The sequence below is a fragment of the Phodopus roborovskii genome, unplaced genomic scaffold (assembly GCF_943737965.1).
Source record: "Phodopus roborovskii unplaced genomic scaffold, PHOROB, whole genome shotgun sequence".
In the NCBI taxonomy this organism is placed as follows: Eukaryota; Metazoa; Chordata; class Mammalia; order Rodentia; family Cricetidae; genus Phodopus; species Phodopus roborovskii.
In genome coordinates this window covers 19,663,879-19,689,644 of record NW_026126541.1, presented here as the reverse complement: position 1 = coordinate 19,689,644, position 25,766 = coordinate 19,663,879, and the positions used below count along the sequence as shown (strand labels likewise).

Here is a 25,766-nt window from a genome sequence, read left to right as displayed (position 1 = left end):
TTTTTTAATCACACCTCTACAGAAACTACCTTTTACTTAACCAAGGTATGATGAGCAGAGCAGAGACACTGTGTTTGAGGGAAGCACTGAGTGGGCCATTTCTATTGACAAGGGGACCACAGGATGAGGACACTATTGTTCTGTCAACATCAGATGACGCTTACTCTGTCCCCAGAACAAATCGGGATGATTCTGTCCTATGATGGGCAGTAATTACTGGACATAATAATGTCAGCCTCCTTGTTCTAGTAATAGCTAATGTTTATGTCCTCAAATGAGGGAAGGAAAAGAAAGTCAAGAAATATTTTATTTGTAGTTCCAATAGTCACTAGATGGAACAGAGGAGAAAATATCTTGTTTCTACACATGGCCAGCAAATATGACATAATTTCCTGCTTGTTTAAAAAGTATAAAGTCAAATGTGTAAATCTCTTGGAAAAACATCAATATCTAAGAATGTCCAGTGCTGCACAAACTGAGTTTTGGCCAGAAATCAGACTTACAAACCTCTTTTAACAGAATAAAGTTGCAGCCCTAAGAAATACTTCTAGACACATGGTTCTTGTATTTCACATCCAACTCGTGCAAACTAAGTTTTGAACACTTTCCTATGACTGTGGATATTCTGTGAGTGTGTGTGCACACATATCTGTGTGCTCATACAGGTACATATAGGCCAGAGGACACTGCCAAGTGTCATCTTCTATACCTCTTCACCTTATTCTTTCGGGATGGGCTCTCTGCCTGAATCTATGACTTGTGCTTTCTCAGCTAATCGAATAGCCATCAAGCCCCAGTAATCCTCAACAGTGTAGTTACACGTACAAGTGAGACACAGCCAGCTTGTTACGTCCATTCTGCGATCTGAACTGAGGTTCTGGCGGTCATATAGCAAGTGCTCTTCACCATCTCTGAGCCATCCCTCCAGCCCAGACAGACTTATTCGACAAAGAAAAGAGTTAATTGCATTATGACTTAATTTATCTGAACTCTGAGATTAGAAACCATCAACTACAATGGATTCCTGATCTCAAGTTCTGTTTTACACTTGCAGTCAGATTTCAAGCTACACTTGATGTTCTTGAGAGGACCTAGATTTGATTCCAGGCACCTACATGGTACCTTATAACCATCCAGCTCCAGGGTATCTGCTGCCCTTCCTGACCTACGCAGGCACATGGTGCAAGACATGTATACAGGAAAAACACTTAAGCAAAATAATTAAAACTACTTTAAAAAAAATTTTTTTAAAGATTTTCTCTAAAGGGTGTGGCAAAGTTCAGTTGAAATGGCCTTATCTGTGAGCCAGATCATGGTGACTAAACTACACCTAAGTACTTATTTGCCTAAGCAGTGAAATAAAATGTTCAGCAGAAAAAAAGAAAACTAACCTATCCCCACGCATGCAAAACTTTGAAACTCAAGTTATGGACCCTTGTGACAAATCAGTAATAAACTTGAAGATCAAAAAAAAAAAAAAAAAAAAAAAAAAAAAGGGACAATGGGCACAGTGAACAGGCAGTGACCTAAATTAAGTAAATTGAACAAGAACAATTACAGACCAAACCAAGAGATAAAAGAGCTTAAACCCTATTAAATAATTAAAATCAAATGGGAATACTGTTTAAGGGTGATGAGTAATATGAAGACCATGAAATACAAAGACACAGTGAAAAGTCCACCCCCATTCCCACACCCCTGCCTCCTCGCCACCAGCACGCTCATCTGGAAATGGTCTGAAGCTCTAAGCCTCTCCCGACTCCCAAACTGAGGAACATGGCACTGTAAAATATAATTTTAGATTATTATTTTGTATATACACATGATGTATATATGGGACCTCGCGTGAGGAGGTCAGAGGAAAACTGTTGTGGAATAATCCTTCTGTACAGTGTGAAGACTGTTGCTCTCGCTGTTAATAGAACGTTGATTGGCCGATGGCTAGACAGGATTTTCGGGGCAGAGAGAAAGCTGGGGAGAAGAAGGGCAGAGTCAGATGAGAATCCATGAGACACAGAGCAAGCAGAATGGGAAGTTCGTACATGAGGTAAATGAGTCTCGGGCCAGCACATAGATGAATAGAAATGGGTTAATTTAAGTTATAAGAGCTAGCTAAAAACAAACTTAAGCTATGGGCCCCCAGCATTTATAATTAGCATTAAGTCTCCGTGTGGTCATTTGGGGAGTGGTTGAAGCACAGAAAAGTCTGCCTACAGAAAGCTATAGAGTTGTTCTCTCCTTCCATCTTTGAGTGGGTTCCAGGGATTAAGCTCAGGCTATGAAGCTTGACCAGGAAGTGTTTCTACCAGATAAGCCATCTTATGGACCAGATACAACTCTTAAATGCTCTGTCTTTCTCAATCTCCAGGGGCATAGGACAGTCCCATTCTTTTTTAATTCCTGAGATCACTTACTGAACATCAAAGCAGAGAGCAGCAATCTTCCCTAACAATTGCCAGTGAGTTTAGTTTACATCTACATTAAGTTTCTACTCTGTGAGAACAAAAGACATGAAGATCAGGGTTGATGTCCACTCCATGTCCAGAGTTCTGGGAAGCGAACTCTGATCCTTAGCAAAACAGTATGTTTTCTTAACGGCTGTGCCACCTCTCCAGCTCCCCCCTCTTCATAGGATTTTATCACATCTTTCTGTGAGAACCAGCTAATGTTCAGGTGTGGTTTGCACTCAGTGGGCCTTCAGTTTATCACTCTTGGATAACGTAGTTATGGATAAAAGAAACCTGAAGTGTATTGAGCAGTGAATTAAAGTCAGCCACAAATACAGCTGGTCAAAGTTCCAGCCCATACAAAGAACAATGCAGTTTACAGGTTATTGGCAGGGGACGCTGGCCTTTCTGCTTGCCAGCCAAAGGCAGTCATGTGCCAAGTGCACAAATGCAGCTTATAAATTCTCTCAGCAGACATGATTTTAAATTGTGCAAATCTAGAAGAAAAAATTGTCTTGATTTAGAGACATCACAATGTTTTACTTTTTTATATAAGGTGAGGTTTTGTTATGAGTTTCAGATCTTTACCCCACTTGCACAGTTCCCAGTTATGCAAAGTGAAATCATACCATGGTCTCTTGCATGTATCCTTTGTTTACGCTTTAGAAAACTTCCATTACACTTACTTAGTGTGCATATGGACATGTATATGTGTGCGCACATGTCACGGTGTAAGCAGACAGGACAACTTGAGAGGAGTTGGTTCTCCCATTCCGCCACGTGGGTCCTGAGAACTGATCTCCAGTTGTCAAGCTTGGCACCAAGTGCCTTTACACTCTCTCACTATCCCTGATTTACTTCTTGGGTTTTTATCCAGGAAATCCACCCTCTGTCTTTCTTTTCTCTGTCAAAATCCTAACATCTTCTTTCTCTCCCTAAATGGCCTCATCCAATCTTACCTTTAAATACCATCTAGATGAACATCACAGATACTATCTCCAGCCTCGGGGACCTTTATACCTCTATGAGAATGATGAATGGGCATCTCAAAACTAATAAGGCTCAAACAACTTTTTCCTGAGGGTCACAAAGTCCAGGCTGGCCTCAAACCCACTGTGCCGCTGAGGCTACCCTTTTGCCTCCACCTCTGGGTGCTGGGAGTAAGTTTCTGTGGTGCTGAGGAATCAAACCCAGAGTTTTTGTGCATGTCAGCTAAGCATTCTATCAACAGAGATACACCACCAACCTTGAAACCAAATTTGTAGGGTCCCTCTTTGTTCCCCCATCTCAATAAATGGTGGCATCATGTACCCAGCCACCTTAGCTTTGACTCTTCTCTTGACTCGTATACCACACTGAACTGTAGACTCCATCTCTAAAGCATAATCTGAACCTGACCACTTAACAGCACTCTGTGGTCCCTTCCCATTGCCTGACAACTGACAAGGTCTGCAGGAGGAGGCTAACAGCAGAGCAGGCTAAACTTCCTCTGAGCATGCGCATTTGCAACTTCCCCTTGAGCCAATCCGGAGCCTGCCGAGGAGCCCGGAGATAGATGACGCCAGAAGGCCTGAGCTAAAGAAGAAGAGATAACACAGCATTCCAGATGACACCGCCACCTAGGTCCTGGGAGGGGGTATAGTCTGCTCTACCACTTGCCTGACTCCCAGGGTCTGTGGCATTGACTCTATGAACGCCATCTTACCTCCACCCCCAGGATGTGGTAGCGAGAGGTAAGAAACAAAGGTCTTCCAAAAGTTACCCTATGAGACCTCTTGCCCTCATTTCTATTATCCATTCAGGATACAAAAGAATGATTTTAAAATACATCAGACTTCTCCAGTAAAACCCCAACTCTTTATCATAGTCTATACAATCTGGTTCCCACCTACACGATCATCCCATTTCACATCACTCCCTCCCTAAACCACCTCCGGCCCAAGTTCAGCCACACTGGCCGCCTTCCTGTTCCTCTACCATGCCAAGTGCAGCCTACACCAAAGGCTTTGCCGTTCCCTTGCTGTTCCCTCTGTGAACATCCTCCCCACCCCCACCCCCCAGATTCCTATGCCATTCGGGGCTCTATAAAGGAAAACGAGTTAGTCTTTCTTCCGTTTCCTCCTTCCCTTATTTTCTCTCCCCAATTCTCTAACCTGGTCTCATTTTTACTTGGCTTATCTGTTTGCTCCATTCATTAGCTGTAATGAATGAGTAAGTACCCATCAGACTCCAGGACTCTAAGGAGTGGAAACACAGCAGCGAGATAAGCAGAGATCTCAGCCCTCCTGAAGTCGGTCGCCCTTGTGTGAGCCTAAGTTCCAGAGAGAAGACACACAGTCCACCTTGTGAACAGTGAATCTCCAGTGCCCCGTAGAATGGCCTGGCATGGAGTAGGCATAAACACATCTGCTGACTAGACAGAACAGCCATCTGTGTCCCTGAATACTCTTCTTTCTACCTGGTGAGATTCAAGATGGGACCCAAAATGTCCCCTAGTGCAGTCTAGACAACCAGCCCCTAGCCCTACCCCGGGTTGTCCTGACTAACTTCCACCTGTAGCACCCCGCTAGCCCCTCCAGTGACTGTATCTCTAGGATTTGTCTCACTGGGTCACAAGAGTACCAGATCCACTGGACGGATGCTGACCAGGCAGCAACATCAAACAGGTCAGATTTTCTCTACAAAGTGGCCAGAATCAAATGTATGCGTCACATAGCTTCCCTGGCTCCCATGGTCCCTGTCCTCAGGAGATGACAGGACACCGTCAACACACACTAGCTATCGCCGCTGCAGCCATTCCTATTTGAGCACTGAACACAAGGTTGCTCAGGGTGTATTTTTACTTCTTGCAGCTGCTATGGAGGCAGGACATTTGCCCGCTGTGATGAACAAGTTTCTCCCAAAGAACATTGTGGAGCATGAACTAATTTGATCACAAATAAACATGAAGATAATTGTAAAATACAATCTATTCACCTTAAAAAAAAAAAAAAGAAACAACAACAAAAAAGAAAAACAAAAAACAGAGCTGTGCAAAGGAAAAATTAGTTACCTCCAATTGAGTCTCACTGGGTATACAAACCACACTAAAAGACAGGCTCTATGCCCAGCAGTAGATGCCAGTCCAAAGTGAACTCAATGGTATTTTTGGAAGGTTTTTGTCTTTTGCTTATTTGAATCTTTATAGGATTTCTCTGTGTGTGAATGTGGTTGTCTCTGCATCTGTATGTCTTTCAGGTGCTTTTTCTTTGGCTTTTGTTGTTGTTGTTGTTTTAGCTTATTATTTTTTAGATGCTTGATGGTTTTCTAATGGTGGGGTAAGGTTTTGGGTGGGTGGGGAAGACCTGGAAGAAGTTGGAAAAGGGAAAACTATAGTAAGAATATACTGAATGAAAAAATATTTTCAATAAAAAAAAAAAAAAAAGAACATTAAAAGGAAGAAAGAAAGATAGAAAATATGCCCAACCATGGTAGTGCACACCTTTAAACCCAGCACTCAGAAGACAGAAGCCAGTGGATAAGTGTGAGTTCCAGGCCAGCCTGGTCTACAGATCAAGTTCCAGGACAGCTAGGGCTATTACACAGAAAAACCCTGCCTCAAAAGACAAAAAAAAAAAAAGAGAGAGAGAGAGAGAGAGAGAGAGAGAGAGAGAGAGAGAGAGAGAGAGAGAAAGAGAAAGAATATATATAACAAAAAATAAAACAGAGCTAGAGTGGTAATAACAAATTTAGAAAGGAAAGAAAATGTACATACCTTAAAGAAGCACCCTAGAGATCTAGTATTTAAAACCCACTTTACCAACCTGTACACACGCAAGGGTGATGTCTGTCTATCTCATTTTAATGTGCTAATTAACTCAGACACAGCAGACTTCAGAGCCCTGTGGACATGAGCATCACGATACAAAGGCATGAAGGTCCCTAGCCATCCCTGAGCTGCGGTGATCTGGGTATAGCAGCTATTTCTTTCAACATCTGGGTAGCTTGAAAAAGATACTTAAAGGAGTAAAATGTGTGAGAGAGAAGAGAGCTGCAAGGCATCTGAGAACCCCACTGTGTTACAGTGTAACCGCCCAACACCTCACTCGCTTTGAAATATTTTCACAAACATCTCCTTCAGTCTTCAAAGCAAGTGACCCTGCACTGTAAACAAATCAGGATAAACTTTGCTGTTTGGAACCCCAGAAACCACACAATTATTCTAGACCCTAATGTAAGAGTGGCAGAACCTAGATATGCCTAAACTCAGCTGTGGTGGTTTGAGTGAGAATATCCCCCATAGGCTCCAACCTTTGATACTTGGTCCCCAGGTGGCAGCATTGTGTAAACAGGTTTAGGAAGTGAGGCCTTGCTACAGGAAGCGTGCCATTGCTGGCTGGCAGGCTTTGAAGGTTCAAAGTCGCATGCTATTCCCAGTTCACTCCCTCTGTTTCATGCTACTTTTGGCTGGAGATGGGAGTTCTGAGTTGTTCCTGTTACCATGTCTGCCACCTGCTGCCACAATTCTCTACCATGATGTACTCTTATTCCTCTTCAAGTATAAGCCCAAATAAATAATCCCTCCCTTCTAGAAGCGGCTTTGGTCATGTGGCTTTATCACAGCAATAGAAACACCACCTACAGCCTTTCTTCTATGGAGAAGAGATGACCATCGTTATCTGCAAATCACAGTGAATGATCAGTTTGTCTCTTCACTGCAACAGGAAGAAAAAACAAAAACACTTACCAGTGGTTTAAGGTGGCGGGAAGACACATTGGTCCTGGAGCTCTGAGTGGAGAGAGGCTTGCAGATTTTCCCAATGGATGCCAATTCCTAAAACAACACATAAAATGCCATGAGTAAACCCCAGGAGTCCTCACCCCAGTAGGCTCATCTCAACCCAACTCATCTCCACAGCCACCCCACTCAGACCCAAAGACCCCATGCTTCTCATCCAGCCTAACTCTCTGGTCCAGCCCCATTTCCAATCGTAGACTGATAATCTTCAGTTCAGACATGGAAATGGCTCCCACAGCAGTGACAGGATCTCAACACAAGGATGCTCCAGAGATCCTCTGCAAGGGTCACAAGCTGAAAGCAAAGGGCCATTTAACCTACAGAGGCACAACACTGTGCAACTGTGAGCCTGAAGTTACAACTCAGGAATGTCACATAAAATCTCAGACCTCTTAGCCCGAAAGGTAGCTCAGTGGACAAAAGTCCGTGCCACACAAGCCTGAGATACTAAGTTTGATCCCCAGAACCTACAGTGGAAGGAGAGAACTAACTCAAAAGTTGTCCTCTGGCCTCCATATCTGAACACTCAGATACACATGCACACACATAATAGTAATAACTTAAGACGATGATGATGACAATGACTGTTGAACCTCACTTTTGGCCTCTCTTTCAAAGCCAAACAGATCAGAAGAACACCACCAACATTCCTGTCAGACAGTGACTTTCTGATAGTAAACAGCTGTCACCCTTCACAAGCAAGCCTGTCTGCTCTGAATACCAACCCCAGCCGTCTGAATTTTCTCTACAATGAGAACTGCCTTTTTCAGTCCCCTCTGCCTTCATTTACCTCTGCTTCTGTAGAGAACCTGGACCAATTCCCAGCACCTTACAGCCACGTGTAACTCCAGTTTCAGGGGATCAGAGGCCCTCATCTGGACTCAAGGTGCACTGCATACATGTGGTGCACGTACACACATGCAGGCAAACACTCAGAAACATCAGATAAATTTTTAACGAAGAAAACCGGAGGGCTGGGGATGTGAAGCACTTGCCTGGCATGTGCAGAGCCTTGGGTTCTAGCTCCAGCAGATTCTCAAAAACAAAACAAAAAAGAAGACTACATACACAATTGTGTATAGATGCCAGCATTGTAACACATTAACAATACTCAGCTTAAAATGGTGAGAGTTATTTACATCATTCTCTCAAAGAATGTATCAAATTGTTCACTGACCTCTCTTACATATACCACACAGCACCAGGTGACAGAGATACAAAAGTCAACACCACCCTTAAGTTGTTCTGAGAAAAAGGCAGGTCTAGACGCTAAACAGGCATGCTCAGGTGATACAGTAGCACTAAACAGAAGCGCCAGTGCAGCAGAGGTACCAGGCACTGAGGACTGAGCAAATCCCAATGCCTGGGTGGGAGGGGAACAGAAAAGGTGCAGATCCCAGCCCATGGGACAAAGAAAGCAAAGCAAGGACATCTGAACAGCCATCTATTTTAGCTTTGTCCAGGTCTCTTATTACCTTGTAGATCTTAAACAACAACAAACAAACAAACAAACACACACACACAGCGTGGGGGCAGGCATGGGAAGGGGTTTAAACAGAGTGAAGGTAAAATGGGAGGTGAAGGCTTAGGTTGGGGTGGAAACAGATGTGGTTAAGAACAGTATGAGGGCACAAGGCACAGTCCCCCTGAATGGTGACAGGATTTCACTAGAACCACAAAGGTTTGGCAGGTTCCAGTATCTGGCTGAAAATGAAAATCACCTGGAGAACTAAAAAGAGTATAATAAAAAACAATCTTATTTTTGGTTTGGCAGCACAAAACCCTCCCACAGGCAATTCTGGCATGCAGCTGGAGATGGGTGTACTTTATCAGGAGCGCAGAAGCTCCAGAACAGTCTCTTCAAGGACACTAATTCAGCATCCTTCAGAAAAGCACCAAGAGTTAGTTCTGCTTGGAGATTTGCTCATTCTCAGTCTGCCCATCTAATTTCTGTCCCGTCATGACACCCATTGCTTAACCCCATTAAGTAGATGACAGAATGCCAGCAGCAAGAATGGCAAGCGGGTAAATGAGGCCAGCCTCCCTCTTTCTAGTGGCACACACCCAGTCAGCATGCTTCCAGATGAAACTCGGGCAGCCTAGTCCCAGCAGCAGACCTGCGTCTCTACATACCCATGCAGCTACCCCTTCCAGTAAGACAAAGAATCAGCACCTCTCCGACCATCAGATGGCCTTCGAGGAACTGATTCAGGACAGAAGCGTTCTGGTCAGGTCCCTCCTGCCCACCAAAGGGGAAGTACTGCAGGTGAATGCAATGTGTGGAAACCTGCCAAGCCAGCTGAGCACTCCTCAGCGCAGAATTCCACTTTGTGGTCATGTAATGGCTTGAGCCATCCCAAGCCAAAAAATGGCAAAGTAAATGTATGTGCCACAAAGATGAATTGGAGCAAGCTGCTTCCCTGAATGGGCCAGCCTGGAGAGATCTCTTCCTGACATCACTAGGTACTAGCAGGTGACCTTCAGAAAGCTAGCATCAGAGAAATCCTCGGTTCAGTCAAGGTCAACCTTTTTGAACAAGAGGCCAAGCAACAAGGCTCACTATCCTCCAACAAAACAAGGAGACACTCCCAGAATCCCAAGAAATCTACAGCTAGCCAAGGTCAACCTTCTTGAACAAGAGGCCAAGCAACAAGCTTCACTGTCCTCCAACAAAACAAGGAGACACTCCCAGAACCCCACTTCAATCTAAGTATCCTCCACTTGAGTCAGAAATCGAGTTTAGAAGGATGTGGGATGGCAGAGAGTTTAGGGAAAGCAAAGGAACTTTCCCTGCCCTCAATTTTAAATGATTCATTCGTTTTCAGGCAGTTTTAATGTACCATGGCCTAAAACAAGACACTTTCTAGTCCAGTGCTTGAAGACATGGCAGTTTTTGTTTCAGGCCGTGTCAGATACCTTGGGGTCTCACCTCGCTCATCTGTATCCCCTTCTCTACTCTATCCCAAGACCACAGTGCCAGATGCTGTAAAGCCATCTCAGATATCCTCAATCCTAACAAACGCCAGCTGCCAGCCAACCCACCCTGGCCAACAGGAGCCCCATGTCCAGTGTCCTCAGAAGCCTATGCTTCTGGATACAGCACAGATAACTTTTATTTTTACACAGCATTTTCCCCGACCCCTAATGGACAAGGATTAGTACAACTCTGCCTTGCCTTCTTATTGGTGCTGTTTGCTGTCAGTTTCCAGTTTGACTGCAGGTCAAATCCCAATACAGTACCTCAAAACTCTGGTTTCAATCAAAATATACCCCAAACTTCATGCCACCCAGCCACACTTGGCTGCTCTCTTTGTCCCTAACAGAAGCCCGGAGTTGCTTCCCGAGCTCATGGCAGACTTCTCTCTCCTGACAGCAACAATTCCAGAGCCCAAGAGAGGAAATCTGCAATCAGTCTTAAGGCCAACCAATTGGGAGGGACACAAACTGAGTATTTCACCCTCCCAGTTTGTCTTCATATCACACCACATTGGTCATTCTATTTAAGATCACTTTACAACTTGAAAAATTAACCCCTCTGTAATCCTGAAACAGACGGATTGCCTGGGATCACAGGGGCTATCACCAGAGCCAACCCCCTCAGGGACAGAACGCCACTGTAGCTTTCACAGGCCCACATTAGTATGGCTCTCTCCACTCTGGTCCCAGTGCCAACCCACCCCTGCCTACTTCTGCAACCATAGGCAGAGGAAGTGGGTCTTTGGGAACTTTTTTAAGCTTTCCCACCTACTCCACAAATTTGGTAGGAGGAAGAATGAATGTTTCCAAGTTCTCTGAATGACACAACACTCATAAAGTACAACAGAATTAGCTGGAAACTAGCAAAAATATAAATTTAGCTTCCATTTTAAAAAAAATTTATAAAAGCACACCTACTTTAAATGATTCAGAGTGGCTTTATGCTGTTTCTTCTACTTGAATATACATTTGTTTCCCCAAAGCTGATGGTTCCCTCTCTGCCCCCCTTCCTAAGACGGGGTGTGCAGGCCCAGGCTTCCTTCCACAGATACCTATTTTGTCTGATTTGGGGCTCCTGAGAACATCTCAACAAAGCCAAGCACACTCTATAAATGGCCAGAGGCTACCCCCTCAACACATTATAATGCTATTTGCATTTACTATTTTCCTACATTAAAAATAAAATGAATAACAATCTCTTTCCCTATCTCTTGCCAAGGATGGGACATTTTCGGCATTGAGAGCTCAGAGGAAGCATTACCTCTTGACCATGGCCTGTTCTGACTCCAGAACCTTACTCTTACCAGCAAAGGCTCCTTTCTAGAAGAGCCTGCCATAGTCCATCATATTTATCTCCTTCAAAGGAGCAAGGACCTTGTCTAAAATGTTCATTCCTATAACCTCAGGACCACAACAGTTCTCACACATAACATGTGCTCAATATGAGGCAGCCAGGTAAGCACGTGGTTGGAAGAGGGTTGCGGGCTCTCTGGAGATGCTCCATGGCATGACTCACTCTAGCCTCTGGGATGAGTCTCCTGATGCCTGTAACTGTGATTCTTCAATTCTGTCACTACTGAAATACTGGCTTCAATGTCTACCTCTGTGGTATACCCTAACTGCTGAGACCCTGTTGGCTCTGAGACTGGCACACAGTAGGTGACCCGAACACACAGTTTCCTGCTTTACGATTCCCACACCCATAGTGACTCCTTGAAGAACTTTAACACAACTAAGAAAAGTACCCTACTGCCAAGCATGTTTGCTCAAACCTCCCCAAAAGAAGTCATGACATGATCATAGTCCTGAACACCAAATGGGGAGAGGCTAGCATGTTTGCTCAAGCCTCCCCAAAAGAAGTCATGGCATGATCATCGCACTGAACACCAAATGGGGAGAGGCAGACAGCTGTGGCACAAGTGGTCGCGAGCCGACAGCCTTTCCTCCGCCATACAAATTGTAGAACTGTCATTTTCTCTCTCTGGCCTCAAATCTCTCCCTTGCCCAGATGAAAACATCCAGTCAGACACAAAATGCATATATTACATGATTCCATTTACATAAATTGTTCAGAGCAGACAAGCCCATAGAGACACAAAGTAGATTACTGGATGCCAGGGGATGGGGAAGAGAGGAATGGAGGGGAATGCTAATGGACAAGGGGCTTCATTAGAGGATGCTGAAAAAAAAATGTGGCAATGGTTGCACAACTTGACAAATATGCTAGAGTATGCTAAACTGCCTATTTGGAAATGGTTAAATAGTGAATTATATGGAGCATGAATTTTATCTGACTAAAAAAGAAACACAGCTAGACTAGAATAGAGGTTAAAATTGGAGACTCATCAGGCCTGGGGCATGTTCTGTGGACCTCAACTGGATTTTCAGCTTATTTGCACAAACAACTTAAAAGTCAAATGAGTGCATGTGCGCTCTGTGTGTGTGTGTGTGTGTGTGTGTGTGTGTGTGTGTGTGTATGTGTGAGCGTGTGCGCGCACTTCTAATGTCCATGTGCTAGGACTACAGGAATATGCTACTATTCCTGGCTCCCAAACATTTGTATTGTATTATATTGTAGTTGTTATTATACAAATGGTGCACATAATAAAACTGTGCAGGACAACACCAACATACACATATACACATACACACACACACACACACAGAGCACAAATAAACCCCAGTAGAAAGGGGTCTATAATAAAATCTACATAACAATGTATATTCATATCTAAAATGTTACTACTTGAAGAAGTGGTACTTCCTATCAATCTATAATTATTTCTTCTTTTAAATTATTAAGCCAAAGATTTTATAATTTTATAAAGTGGCTTCTCCTTAAAAATAACAAGATGTGGTAAGGCTGAGCCTCAAGGGCCACAGAGGTATGGAACTGCTTAGTAGCCATTTCTAGGCAGTCTAAGTGTGTAAGGTCATCTGTCTCCAACACCAAGGCCCTGTGTTAATGGCCAATTATCATGGATGCATGCATTGGTTTTCTCTTAAAGAGAACTATTTCTTTATTATCAACAGGAAGGACCAAGAATGACTTATGTCCATCCCCACCCCCAAAAGAAGGCAACCACAACATTTTTGTGAAAACTAAGAACATTCCACTCATTTCGATCTTAGTCTTCCTCCTAAGCTACCTGCCTGGCCTGGCCTCTGAGGTATTTGAGACTTCAAACCCTTGAGCTGTGGCTCTGTAGGACCAACTTTCTTAGACTGTCAACACATTTCAAACAAACCACCAAATAGGAACACATCTTAAGTATACAGTATCCAGCACTCCCTAAATATGCTGGTTTCGTGGCCTTGCCTTTCCTGGCAGGCTTCTCTGCCATTAATATGTGATCACAAGTAGATAAATAAGAAACTGCAGCTGTGTTTAGCAAGGGAGGGAAAGGGCCCTTGGGGTGCACATTGCCTGCCCTTCCTACCATACCACCATGCCCTTCAATGAACTCAAGAACCCTAGAAAGGGGATAGGGCATCATCACAGAGAAGCCAAGTAGACTGCCCAGTGAATGTCTAAGGTACAAACAGTCCCAATTAGGCTGTACAGAGGAGCACCTGAAGAAACTCCAGATGACAGACATGTAGAATGCCTGAGATATTTGCAAATCCATCATCTGGAAAACTGTGACACACACACACACACACACACACACACACACACACACACACACTCACACACCACCTGGGTAGCCAGGTAAGACACATCTCTCTCATCAAGAGATGCTAGAGCCATACTGGTTTTTAGAGAAACTACTAGCTCACATGTCTGCTGAGGTAAAACACAGCTAATAGGACTTGATGTAGGCCTAGCTAATATATATATATATACACACATTGGGCACAAAGGCTCAACATTTAAAAAAAATAAAAATAAAATAAATATTTATTTTATATATATATGAAATACATCTCACTGATTTTGTTGTTTTGTTTCATTTTTGTTTTTGTTTTTGGTGGTGAGGTTTCTCTCTGTGCAGTCCTTGCCGTCCTGGAACTCTCTCTGTAGACCAGGCTAGCCTCAAACTCACAGCGATCCACCTGCATCTGCCTAGTGCTAGGATTAAAGGCATGAGCGGCCGCCACCTCCCAGATCCAACTATGTGATTGATTCTAAGCAGGATACCCACCTCCCAGGTAGCTAACTTTCTCCCTGCGTGAGCATAATATAACACCCTCTTCCATGGGCTTGGGTTTGAGGTAAAGCAAGTAAGAGACGACAACTGAAAGCACCCACCATGTACCTTCTCACGCATCCATCCTTCTTTCCTTCCCACTTCCTTATGGAGACAAAATTTGATCTCTGCGCCATCACCCGGCTCTGCACAGCCGCATCAGATGACCCAGTGGTTCTCCAACAACAAGGCACACAGGTGGCATCCGCACCACACACAAGCAGATCAGAGCATCCTGATGCTTTGATAGGAATCAGTCACAGCTAAGGAACTGGGACCAGTGCTGTTAGGAGTGCCTGGGGCTTCTCTGGCCAACAGTCAGGCAGGCCAGCCTGCACGGGAGAAGGGTGTAGAAAGAGAAGGAACTGTTCACAAGCCTTTCTTCAGCAGAAGACTGACAGGGCCTTTTAAAGCCAGGTAGGAAATAACTATCTGCTCTGGATATTGTTTCAAATGAAAGAAAGGAGCTGGCACTTCCTGTCTTCACACAAGCTTTACCAAGGTGATAAAACAGTATGGACACAAGGTTGAGTGTATTGCAAGGTGGCAGAGTGCTTACCTCTCGTGTGCAAATCCATGGGTCCAATTACGAGCATTGCAAAATACATGCATATATGCATCCATCCATACTTACCTGCATAGTTATACTTACACACACACACACACACACACACACACACACACACACACGTATCGTCTTCACAGATAAACTACAAACAATGTCATGGCACCCAATGGCTTGGCAAGCAGGCTGATAATACTGTGCTGTGTGGTCCTCCAGCAGCAGCATAACAGAGGCTCAGGGTACATGTTCTTTTGCCTGTGGCCCAGTGACACCAAGCCTTGACAGAGCCCTCTGAAGGCCACTCTTCTGCAGAAGTTGTGTTCCTGCTGTCCCCAGAACCAGTACAAAAGGCTCCATGCACAGACCTGCAAGTCCCAGCAGCATGCGTATCTGGGGCCATTAGCCTCTCGGAGAAGAATCGTCATGGAACATGAATGTTGGCCCAGCAGCATGCATAGATCAATTGGACCCCAGGAGGCTGGCTGCCAGAAGAAAGCACTCTTTATCTAAGCCAAACAGTCCCTGTTCTTGCTCTTGCCCTAAAAATACCCCCACCTCAAACCAGCACAAAAGAGCAATTTCTTTTGGAAAACAAAAATTAAAATATACTTCCCCAAGAATATTTTTGTGGCTAAAATGTGGCCTAGAAACACAATCTTCCTTAAAGCAAATTTCATTTCTATTGATGGTGTAAGCACACACTCTGCATGAATGAGCATACTCCTCCAAGTAAATCCAAACCACGCCAAACTGCTTTTGAAGACAGGTAGAGAGTGAATAAAGCAACTAAATCTGAAAATGCCACTTCTGTGCTTTGTATTTTGTCGGGTACTGTTTTGGTTTTGAGCCAGTCTTGTGTAGCTCAGGCTGGCCATCCAACTCCGTATGTGGCCAAGGATAACCCTGAATTTCCGATCTTCCTCCAACTATACCTGAGGACTAGGATAAGAGGTGGGCACCACCAAACCCAGTCTATGACGTTCTTGGGATGGAACCAGCCTGGTCGAGAACTCTAGGCAGACATTCTCCCCTCTACGTGTTTCTGTGCTTTAGGTTCAGGAAAGGGACCTGCCGTTCTTCAGGGTGACAGTGACACAAGCTGACTCCAGCGTGTCAGCACTGGGACCTCACACAGAACATTTCCAAAACCCACACTCCACTGTCAGCCTCTGTCTTCCAGACTGCGCATGCTGGAGAGTCCCAGATCCAACCAGGCTTCCGTGTAACAGAGCCTAAGTTCCTTCTGGCGTCCCTACCTGTTGTTGGCCTTGCTCCTCCAAGAACTCTCCTCTGTTCTGCACCCCGGCCTGCTCTTTAAAGACCCTCCTCCTCCCTCTGGCTTCTGCTTGCCCTTCTCTCACAAGTATAGCCATTCCTTAACATACACTCACAGGCAACTCTGACCCCCTCCACGCCCTGGGCCTCCAATTTCAGCCTCTACTGGTTACTCTGACTCTCTATGAGGAAGTCCAGAAACAGCTAACCAAGACAAAGTTGTCCTTAGAAGGCAGAGTAACTGGAAAAGCTGAGTAATAGGCAATGGAATTCTCCTCAGCAGAGAGAAAGAAGCCCACGGACATTCACAGAGGTATGACACAAGGAGGAGTGAGCTACAGCCTAGGCATGTTAAACATCACTACTCGGACCAGCTCAGGTCCAAGTCCAAGAAGGATGCTCTTTGTATCATCCAGGATAGATCTCTGCTGGAGAGAGACCCTCAGAGCAGCCAATAATTAACCACCGTACTTAGGCTTCCAACAGCTGCCTGCTTGGCTGCGACCACCACCTACTCAATGAGAGAAAGCAGTGTATGGAGAGAGGTAATTCTGGGTCTCAGTCTACAGCACAGATCTACCCTCATGTTTGAGAAGTGGGCGATGATCACAGCATGAAGAGCTGTGAGCCTAACACCAAGCAGGGCTGTGGAGATGGGTCTACTTACAAAAGTCCAGCCGATACGATACATGCACTGCCACGGTGTGGAAGCAGTTAGAGGAGGAAGGAGAAACTGTGGACTGACTCAGCCTCTGCTGTAGAGGAAGAAGCAGAGAGGATGAGAGCCATATAAGGCAAAAGTGGTCCCCTGTTACATCTGCTGTGAAGGGAGTTAAGGATAAAGATAAAGCGGATGGTGCTGGAGAAAGGTTGCAATCTGTGTTCTAGCCCTGCTATAGATTAGCTGGAGCCTTGGGCAAACTCCTGCATCCCTGGGCCTGTTTCTTTTTCTCCCAAAATGGGAGGGCAGACTACAGATATTTGAGTTCTTTTGCAGCATCATATTCCACAACACTTGCTGTGGGAATTGTGGACAGGTAGGGAGAAGGGAAGACAGAAAAAGGAATATGAAGTATGGCAAAATCTGTTATTACTAACACCAATTATAGCCCTAAGAAAAAAATATCCACTGTGGCTCCAAACCCAAGGTCAAGCACAGTCAGTGATCAAAAGTCAATTCCTGAACCCTAAATCTTAACAGAACTATGGGCAACTACAGTTTTTGCTTATGGGCCACACTGAAGGTACATTAAAGGGCAGTGACTTCCACTCACTTTGGTGAGAATGCCCTCGTCCTAAACAAGGCCAGAGCCCATCCTCGATGACTTACAGAAGAGCGGGCTGGTTCAGCCTTGGCTGTGCCAAAACACAGAGAAGTCCACAGTGCCAGACTCCCCATCAAATGAGGAATGCCAATTAGGTCACTATGTGGGATCCCTGGGAAACACAGACACTTAGAAACCCACATACACACTCACCTAGCTATTCTAAGAGGAGAAGAATCTGACAAGAGGAGACAAAAGCCACCTTCTCTCCTGCACTGCCCTGACAGGCAGGTTGGTCATCAGTCCTAGGGACAGAGGTAGATCTCTATCTTCAAGTCATGCAGGTAGTGACTCTGAAACCACAGTGCTAAAACTGGGATTGAAACCATATGCAAAGACACTTGTCCATGGGCAAATCTTTTACCATCTCAGTGACTCAGTTTCCTTATCCAGAGAAGTGGCAACACAGTAAGACCTGCAACTCCTGGAGTTATGAAGAAGACGGAAAGGGGTAACACACACCACAGTGCTCAGGACAACGCCCACCACGGAAAGGCTGTTGTTTTTAGGAAAAGAGACTGAAGTCTTCATCCGATATTGAAATTCATGATGCAATAAAAAGTATGAGCTGCTATTCAGCACCCTGTCCCGGGAATGGATCTAGGACCATCCTTCGGGAATGTATTTCCCCACATCTCTTTATCTTTCAGGAGACAGGAATTAGGGCTGGGGCTGTCGGTGCTCCCTGAATCTTCAGGGCAAAGAGTAAGCATTCTGATGAACTGCACTGACACAAAGCAGCATCATTTCTGTGGTTGGGAAATGGCTCCCTGGATTACTTAAGGCCCCAGTCTCAGAGAAGAACTCAACAAAGGAGAATTCAAATCCAGCTTCAATTCCCATGCATGCAGTTCCCACCTAGTCTGGCAGAGTGTGAAAGAAAAGGCTCCTGGCACACTGGTGTCCCATCACCTCATCTGCTGGGGATCTGTGACAACAGAGCAGGGTAACGGAAGACACACAGGAAGGTGAAGCGATGGCCTGGGAGGTTTAGATGATCCACAGCTGAGGTCCTGTTCTGAAGGAGCCAATTACATGGGGAAATGATTAAAGGTGTGGAGGCCGTAAGAGGTGGGAAATCTCAAATCTCAGCTCTACTGCTTTCAAACCTGGACACCTTCAACAGATCCTGCAATGTTTGAGCCTCAGTTTCCCCATCTATAAAACCGAGGTGAAGAAATCAACTGTCATTGCCTCAAGAGGCGTGGAAAGGATCACATGAGATCATCTGTACAGACGCAGAACACAGTGTCTGACACATGGAAAGAAAGGGCTCACTTGACTGATGCAAGCTAACACTACACTGCAGCTGTCTGTAAGGACAATAAAGAATGAGGTGGCAACGGTTAGCATGACCAAAAGACTGTGTTACTGGGTTGTGAGAGGTTGCTGCATTGCGAAATAAAGTAAGATCAAGGCAGGTTTAGGGAGAAAGAGCCATATACAGGAATACAGAGACCCAGGTCTCAAAACTGTTTTTTACCTACAGAACCTTAAATTTTGGTCCTTGACCTAGAAAGTTCCTCAGGGGTAGCAATGGATAGAGGACACATGAATGTCTAAGAGTAAGGCCAACTCAAACATCACACATTGCTCTCGGCTAAGAGAGACATCAACTCCACTAAATCAAGTCAAGCAACTCCAACAGGCAGTTATAGCTATCTTTAACCAGCAAAGGGAGGTACATTATTAATAAATAATGTTCAAAGGACATCTCTGAGGACAGAAAACTGGGGACATAGTTCCCATGGCAGCCCTGGCTTCCTATGTCCCTGTTTCCATCTGTTACCCCATATTCTCCACCTTGCTACCCCATGGACAGACTGAAAATGGATTTAAAAACACTCATGCTTTTCTCAAAACAAAACAATTTTTCCCAATATAAAAATTAATGGGTGTTCATCAGAGAAAGCCAGAAAAACAATGGAAGTTCCAGAATGAATGCACAGATCCACCCATCCACAATAACATGCTAATTTATCACTGTCCCTGCGCCTCCCTCCAGCCTTGGCTGCAATTCATTTTTATTGAAAGACTGAATGTCACACTGGCAAACATTTCAGAAGATTCAATAAAAGCAGCAAACCTTGGGAGCCGTCTAAAACTGGCTGGTGTATGAAGACAAGGCAAGCGCCACTGTCACAGCAAGAGTGCGTGCACACGTGTCAGGTCTTGCCTCTTAGTCCCTTGGGCACCCTCAGAATAAATATACGATGGGCACTCCTTGTTCAAGAAGTTTAACTCTGAGCATCAAGAAAAGAACCCCACCCACTAAAACAACGCTCTTTCATTATCCAAGTGTCTACCATTTCAAAGGAGCACTTTTGAAAATATTTTTTAAAGCCTAAAAACTCTCCTGTGTACATTGGCACAAAGCTGGGTTAGTTCCTGGTCAGTCCCTAGACAAAATTTCAAAAGCTACCTTAATTATCCCTAATGTCACTGGTACTGTCCTATCAGAACTCCCGTAAATCAAAATCTCCGTGAGGAGGAAAATTAAACTGAACCTTTCTGCAACACACTGGTTGCTTAGAAAACAGGAACTTACAACAATTCCGTCTGGGGTTACCTCATAAAACCACTTCTGACAGTTTATGCCACAGAACCATTTCAATGAACTGTGCCCCAGAGTTTCCCAGAGGTTCCAAGGAGCTCAGGATAAAAGGACTAAGCTAAATCCTAGGGCGAGCAGGAAAACATGGCACAGCTAGCTGTCTAAAAGGGCTATTTGTTTATGGACAGGCTTTAGTTCAGCCAAAGCTATGCCCAAACTCAGACTTTGAGATCCTCCTGCCTCAGACTCCTTTACGTTATTATAGGCCTGCGCCACCAGGGAGGCTCAGATCACCTCTCACACTACTCAGTCATATACAAGGATGCCTGTTCCTAGTATTTACAAAATTTGGTTCCCCAACGCCAGCCTCATAGTTATTGAGAGAGTAAGCTGCTGGCTGGCACTGAGAAAGAAAGATGGGCTAACTCTGGGGTCAAAGTGAACCCCAATCATTCTAAGAGCCTTCTCTGAACCATACCTTGTCCCTTCACCCCAAAGCCAAAAAACATCCTTACATCAAACATAGCCTCCTCCTCCTCCAAGAAGATTCCAATTACTAAAATGCATATATCATTATCAATCAATTTCAGACCATCCTTTTAAAGGTACCATTGTATAGATTTTATTTAATACTTTTAAATATGTGTACGTGGGTGCCGGTGCCCTTGGAAGCCAAGCCAGAGGTGGCAGATTCCCTAGAGCTGGAGTTACAAGTAGTTGTGAGCTGCAGATGTGGGTGCTGGGGACTGACCTAAGGTCCTCTGCAAGCACAGTGAGTGCTCTCAAGTACTGAGCCCTCTCTCTAGTCCCTTTTTAAAATGTGTCTTCTAAAAAGTTAGCCGGGTGTTGATGGCTCATGCCTTTAGTCCCAGCACTCAGGAGGCAGAAGCAGGCAGAACTCTGAGTTTGAGGCCAGCCTGGTCTACAGATCAAGTTCTAGGACTGTTACACAAAGAAACCCTGTCTCGAAAAACCAAACAAATGAACAAAAAAAAAAAAGATTTAAAATGAAAACTCACACATATAGATGGTCACATACAGGGAGACCTGTGAAAATAAAGTGAGATACAAAGAAATAAAAGGGAACCTAAGCCAAACAGTTGGTGGCCCAGACTATTATATATCACTATTTGATACTTTTGTAGAATAAAGACAGAATGTAGCACTTTTCAACAATGAAATGAAGCTCCAGGAGACGGTTCCCTTAAAATAGGTTAATGCAATGCTTTGGACTAATGGGACATGAGATCCTGTAAGTTCAAATCAGACTAGTGAGGTACACGAGACACAAGCTTTAAGCCTGACTTATCTAGGTCATACAAGTACAGTGATATTTCCTGGTACAGTGTAACACCTGTGACATCGTCTAACGTGCCCACCTTCCACCTTTTATCACTTCTGCCAGAACAAGAACAGTGTAACTAGGAGGATGATTTTATCCTTCCTAGGTGGATGAAAGTCCCAGAGGAGGGTATCAGTTTGGAAGAAAAAACGCTCCCTCCCCAAGAAGGGCCACCTCCTACAAGAGTGAGCTCCTTATGGCCAGAGGTGTTGACAGCAGAGCTGTACTACGCATACTGCATGGCTTCCAAGTGTCTTAGAATTTTAAGATTCCTCCTCCTAAAGTATTTTACAGTGGAAACCGCAGTGCCCCTGTTAGCTTCTCTCATGCCTCAAGAATGAAAGGATGGTAAAGGTCACTGACATAAGCCCCAGTGAAGTCTTCTCCAGAACCCAGAAGGGCCATAAATAGACAAGCAAAGGACAGGCAGTGGAAGCCACTCAGGAGCCTAAAGGAAACAGGATAAGCCTGGAGGAATGGTCTCTGGAAATGGACAAAGAATTCAGAGATGGCTGGGGGTGGCCCTAGAAACAACGTGCAACTGCTGATGCTCAGAAACAGGGCCTGGACTGCGGCAGCCCTGAAGCCTGGACTGCGGCAGCCCTGTGGCAAAGGTAGCAGCACTATTAGGACTCCGTGCAGACTCTGGCTGGGTCCCCCAAATCCTGGCGTCTTCCCACTGCTCACAGATCCTGGACATCACCAGCCAAATACAAACAGAAGCTAGCGTTTGAAGCATCCTGCAGTTGAGAGCACAGGGAAGGCACTTTCTCGCCTCGCCAGGTTAGCCAGAGACCAGCAAGCACTTTACCAGGTGGTGTATTTCCTCCACCTCTTTTTAAGATAAAAGCCAACACTGATAAACTAGGCTTGTGTTCATAATAACCTGGTCTAGAAAACAACTCCCCGGAGGTGCCTTAACCTCAATCCCAATTCTAACAGGCTCTTACGTCTCTCTGGTTGACAGACCTGGTAATGACACATGGTCCAATTCAAACCTGCAACTTAGAATTCTGGAGCAGACTTCAAAACTCTGACTAACAAAAATCCCAAGAGGCCAAAGGCTGTGCATGTTATTCCACATAAGGAACCTTTGTCCCTCAGAATAGGCGTGACGCTCATGACTTTCACAAAAGCAAGACAGGGTTTTTCTTCCTCCCAAAACAAAAGGGGGTGGTATACAAGGAGGAGAAGGAAAGGAGCCAAACCCTCAGGCTCCATAGTGGGGAGTCAACATAATGTCCCCAAAGTAGGAAGGCATCAAAGTTATTTTTAAATGCAGAAATAAAAAGGCAAATAGGTACATTTAAGGAATCGAGGCATTAGAGGAGAAGAGGCAAGGCACCGTAACACTGTAAAAGGATCCCTAAAACTATACACACGTATAACTCTGAGAAAAACTGTGGGGTGGGGTGGGCATGTGCCCTCGTGGAGCCAGCCAAGGTCTTTGCCCTACTGCTCTCTTGTTTCCTTAAAACAGGGCTTTTCCTTGAACTTGGGGGTTAGGCTGCTGGACAGTTACCCCAGCAACCCACCACACTTAGGGTTATCACATGCTGGGGTTACAGGCTCCTGCACACAGCCACATCCAGCTTTTTCTGTGGGTGTCAGCATCTGAACTTGGAACCCTGAGCTTGTGCAATGAGTGTCTTACCCACTGAGCCACCCCTCCAGCTCCAAGGAAACCGTCTGAAGAGAGAGAAGAAAAGAAAGAGCTAAGATACCACAAATGCATACACTTTCCGACTCCAGCCATGTAAAAGCATCACACTAGGTAAATGAGTGGTGTTTACTCTGTTTTTCACCAAGAGCACCATATTTTAACTATCCTCCTGAATACAGTAACACTTTTCACTGTTTACAAAAGTTAGAGAGCACTCCCCCTCATGAATGATAGGTGGGGGACACTTCCACATGATCCAGAGGGTTTCCCATTTCTGCATGTACATCCATGTATGGAAACAATAAGACTTTTGTTTTGTCTTACTTTGTTTTGCAGTGAGAAGGGATTACTTTATTTGGCAGCACATTAAATAAACTGGGTCTTTGCTTCTTATGCTATCAGTCAATATCAAGCACCCATTCTACAAGGATAAGCATGTAGAGTTGCACGTGGTACCGCCAAAGAATAAAAACTAACAGGCAACAACCAGAAGATCTTTTTCAAAGTGATGGTGTGGTTTATGTATTTATTTATTTATTTGTTTGTTTGTTTGTTTGTTTGTTTTAAAGACTTTCCTACTATAAACTGCAGCAGTGAGGGGTGACCTTTGCTGCACACTGGCTTCATCCCCAACTGTACTGCATCCTGTCTCTGCTAAGAAGCCTCTATCTGGTGCATTCTTTGGTCTCTCCCTGCAAAAGACTCCCTTCCCATCACTAGCTCTCCCTCAACTGCACCCTGGTTTCCTGTTCTATTCTCCTCTCCTGTGGGGACCTGTGACCTACCATCCTACCCTGATATACTATGGAACTAAGGGCATTGTCTTGGTGTTGGATGTCCTGGGGTTAAAAACTGGACTACTCTGTACTCCATGCATCCATTTGCTTAGGTCCACTGCTGCCAGCATGGCTCTATTTGGTTTTGTTGTTTATTGTTGGGTGATGGGAGATGTCATTCTGTAAGTGTTTCTCATGCTGGTTAATGAATAAAGCACTGTTGGCCAATAGGAAAGGAAGATAGGAGGGACTAGGAGACGAGGAGGGGAAAGAGGAAGTAGTAAGGAGGAGTCAATATGGAGAGACTGGGGAGACGAGACGCTGGCCCCTTTCCCTGGTAAGAAGACCACGTGGAAATACATAGATTAACACAAATGGTTTAATAATTAAGGCAGAGCTAGCTGATAAGAAACTAGTACCTGGCCAACAGCATTATATCAAATACAGAGTCTCTGTGTGTTAATTGGGGCTGGTGTAGCGGCGGGACAAGACCAGCAGCGGGAGAAAAACCTTACTCCTTACAGTTGGGATTTGATTTTAATAGACACAAATACAGACCTAAGAGATCTCTACATATGGAAGGAACATTTTTCTAGAAGAGAAATCAGAGAAGGGGATTAGCTAGTACCATCCACGCTTGTACTGCTTCTGGAGTACCAGTCTAGCATCACTCCACATGGGGAACACCACCAGTAGATCCAGAAGGCAAGCACAAACTCAGCACAGAGGGTCTTGCCTTGATTGTTTGGGGTGAGGGAAGGTGTGGTGCTGAAACTCAAGATCATGCCTGCCCTTCTTATTACTGCAAATGTCTGGCTCTTTATTCCCACACCCTTCTTTCAAAGTCAGGTCATCCTTACCTTACACATAGAATTATTTCACTTTGCTTTGTTTTGATACTGGGTCTCGCACTGCAATCAAACTGGGTAGCAGAGAATGTCCTTCAATTTCTCATCCTCGTGTCTCTACTTACTTCCCAAATGGTATTATCAGAGGTCATACCATCACACCTAGCTTAGGATATCTGGGTAATCTAGATGCTAGACTCAATTTAGAAGAGCTTTGTAGACCTTAATAACTCTGAAACTAATTCATTCATATTCTATCTCTTTGTCTCTCTCTGTGTCTCTGTCTCTCCATATCTCTCTCCCCACACTTCCTCCCATCTCTTCATCTGTCTCAGAAGTCTGTGCAATTTACATGGTTGCCATCCAGAGCTCCAATGTGTCTCTTAAAAAATCTTTCTTGACTGTGACAGGTCCAGGAGTGATCCCAAGTCACCACAAGAAGCCTCCATTAGAAGTTGCAAATCTAATCTGCTAATTCAGCCAGCCTTGAATCTACCTGCAACCTTAGTGTCCAGGCCCCATAGGCTTCTAATAGGGTCTTCTGGCCAGATATCACCGTATCAATAAATATACTGTGTTGTACCTACAGCACAACCCTCAATCCATGTCAAGAAAGGACTATGAGACAGGTATGGTGCTGCATGTCTGTATCTCTAGCACTGAGAAGCTGAAGCTAGAAAGTCACAAGTTCAAGGCCACCCTGGGCAAAATGGAAGGAAAGAAGGAAGAGAGGAGGGAGGGAGGGAGGGAGGGAGGGAGGGAGGGAGGGAGGGAGGGAGGGAGGGAGGGAGGGAGGGAGGGAGGGAGGGAGGAAAGGAAGGAAGGAAGAACAGGACAGGACAGGACAGGACAGGACTTGGCAAAGCTCACACCCCAAGGACTTAGAGGAGCCCTCTGCTATGCTCTTCTTGGCAATCACTCTCAGCCCAACCCCCTAATGAAGACATACAAAAAGGGAAAGACATGACCATACCACAGGCAGTTCAACGGTCCCAGAGTATTTTCCCCAAGAAAGCCAAGCGAGAGCT

General features: G+C 44.8%; 1 protein-coding gene across 14 annotated transcripts in view; it reads right to left on the bottom strand.

The window, feature by feature from the left end:
- Sorbs1 (sorbin and SH3 domain containing 1) overlaps window positions 1–25,766 on the bottom strand; it is a 214,011-nt gene that overhangs the window by 144,881 nt on the left and 43,364 nt on the right. For 12 of the 14 annotated variants that reach the window (XM_051199849.1, XM_051199857.1, XM_051199858.1 and 9 more), the window contains exon 2: window positions 7,174–7,260. The exons of the other annotated variants lie outside the window; for them this stretch is intronic. The gene's annotated coding sequence lies outside the window, so the exon portion shown is untranslated. The remainder of the gene's footprint in view (window positions 1–7,173; window positions 7,261–25,766) is intronic. 14 annotated transcript variants of the gene reach the window in all.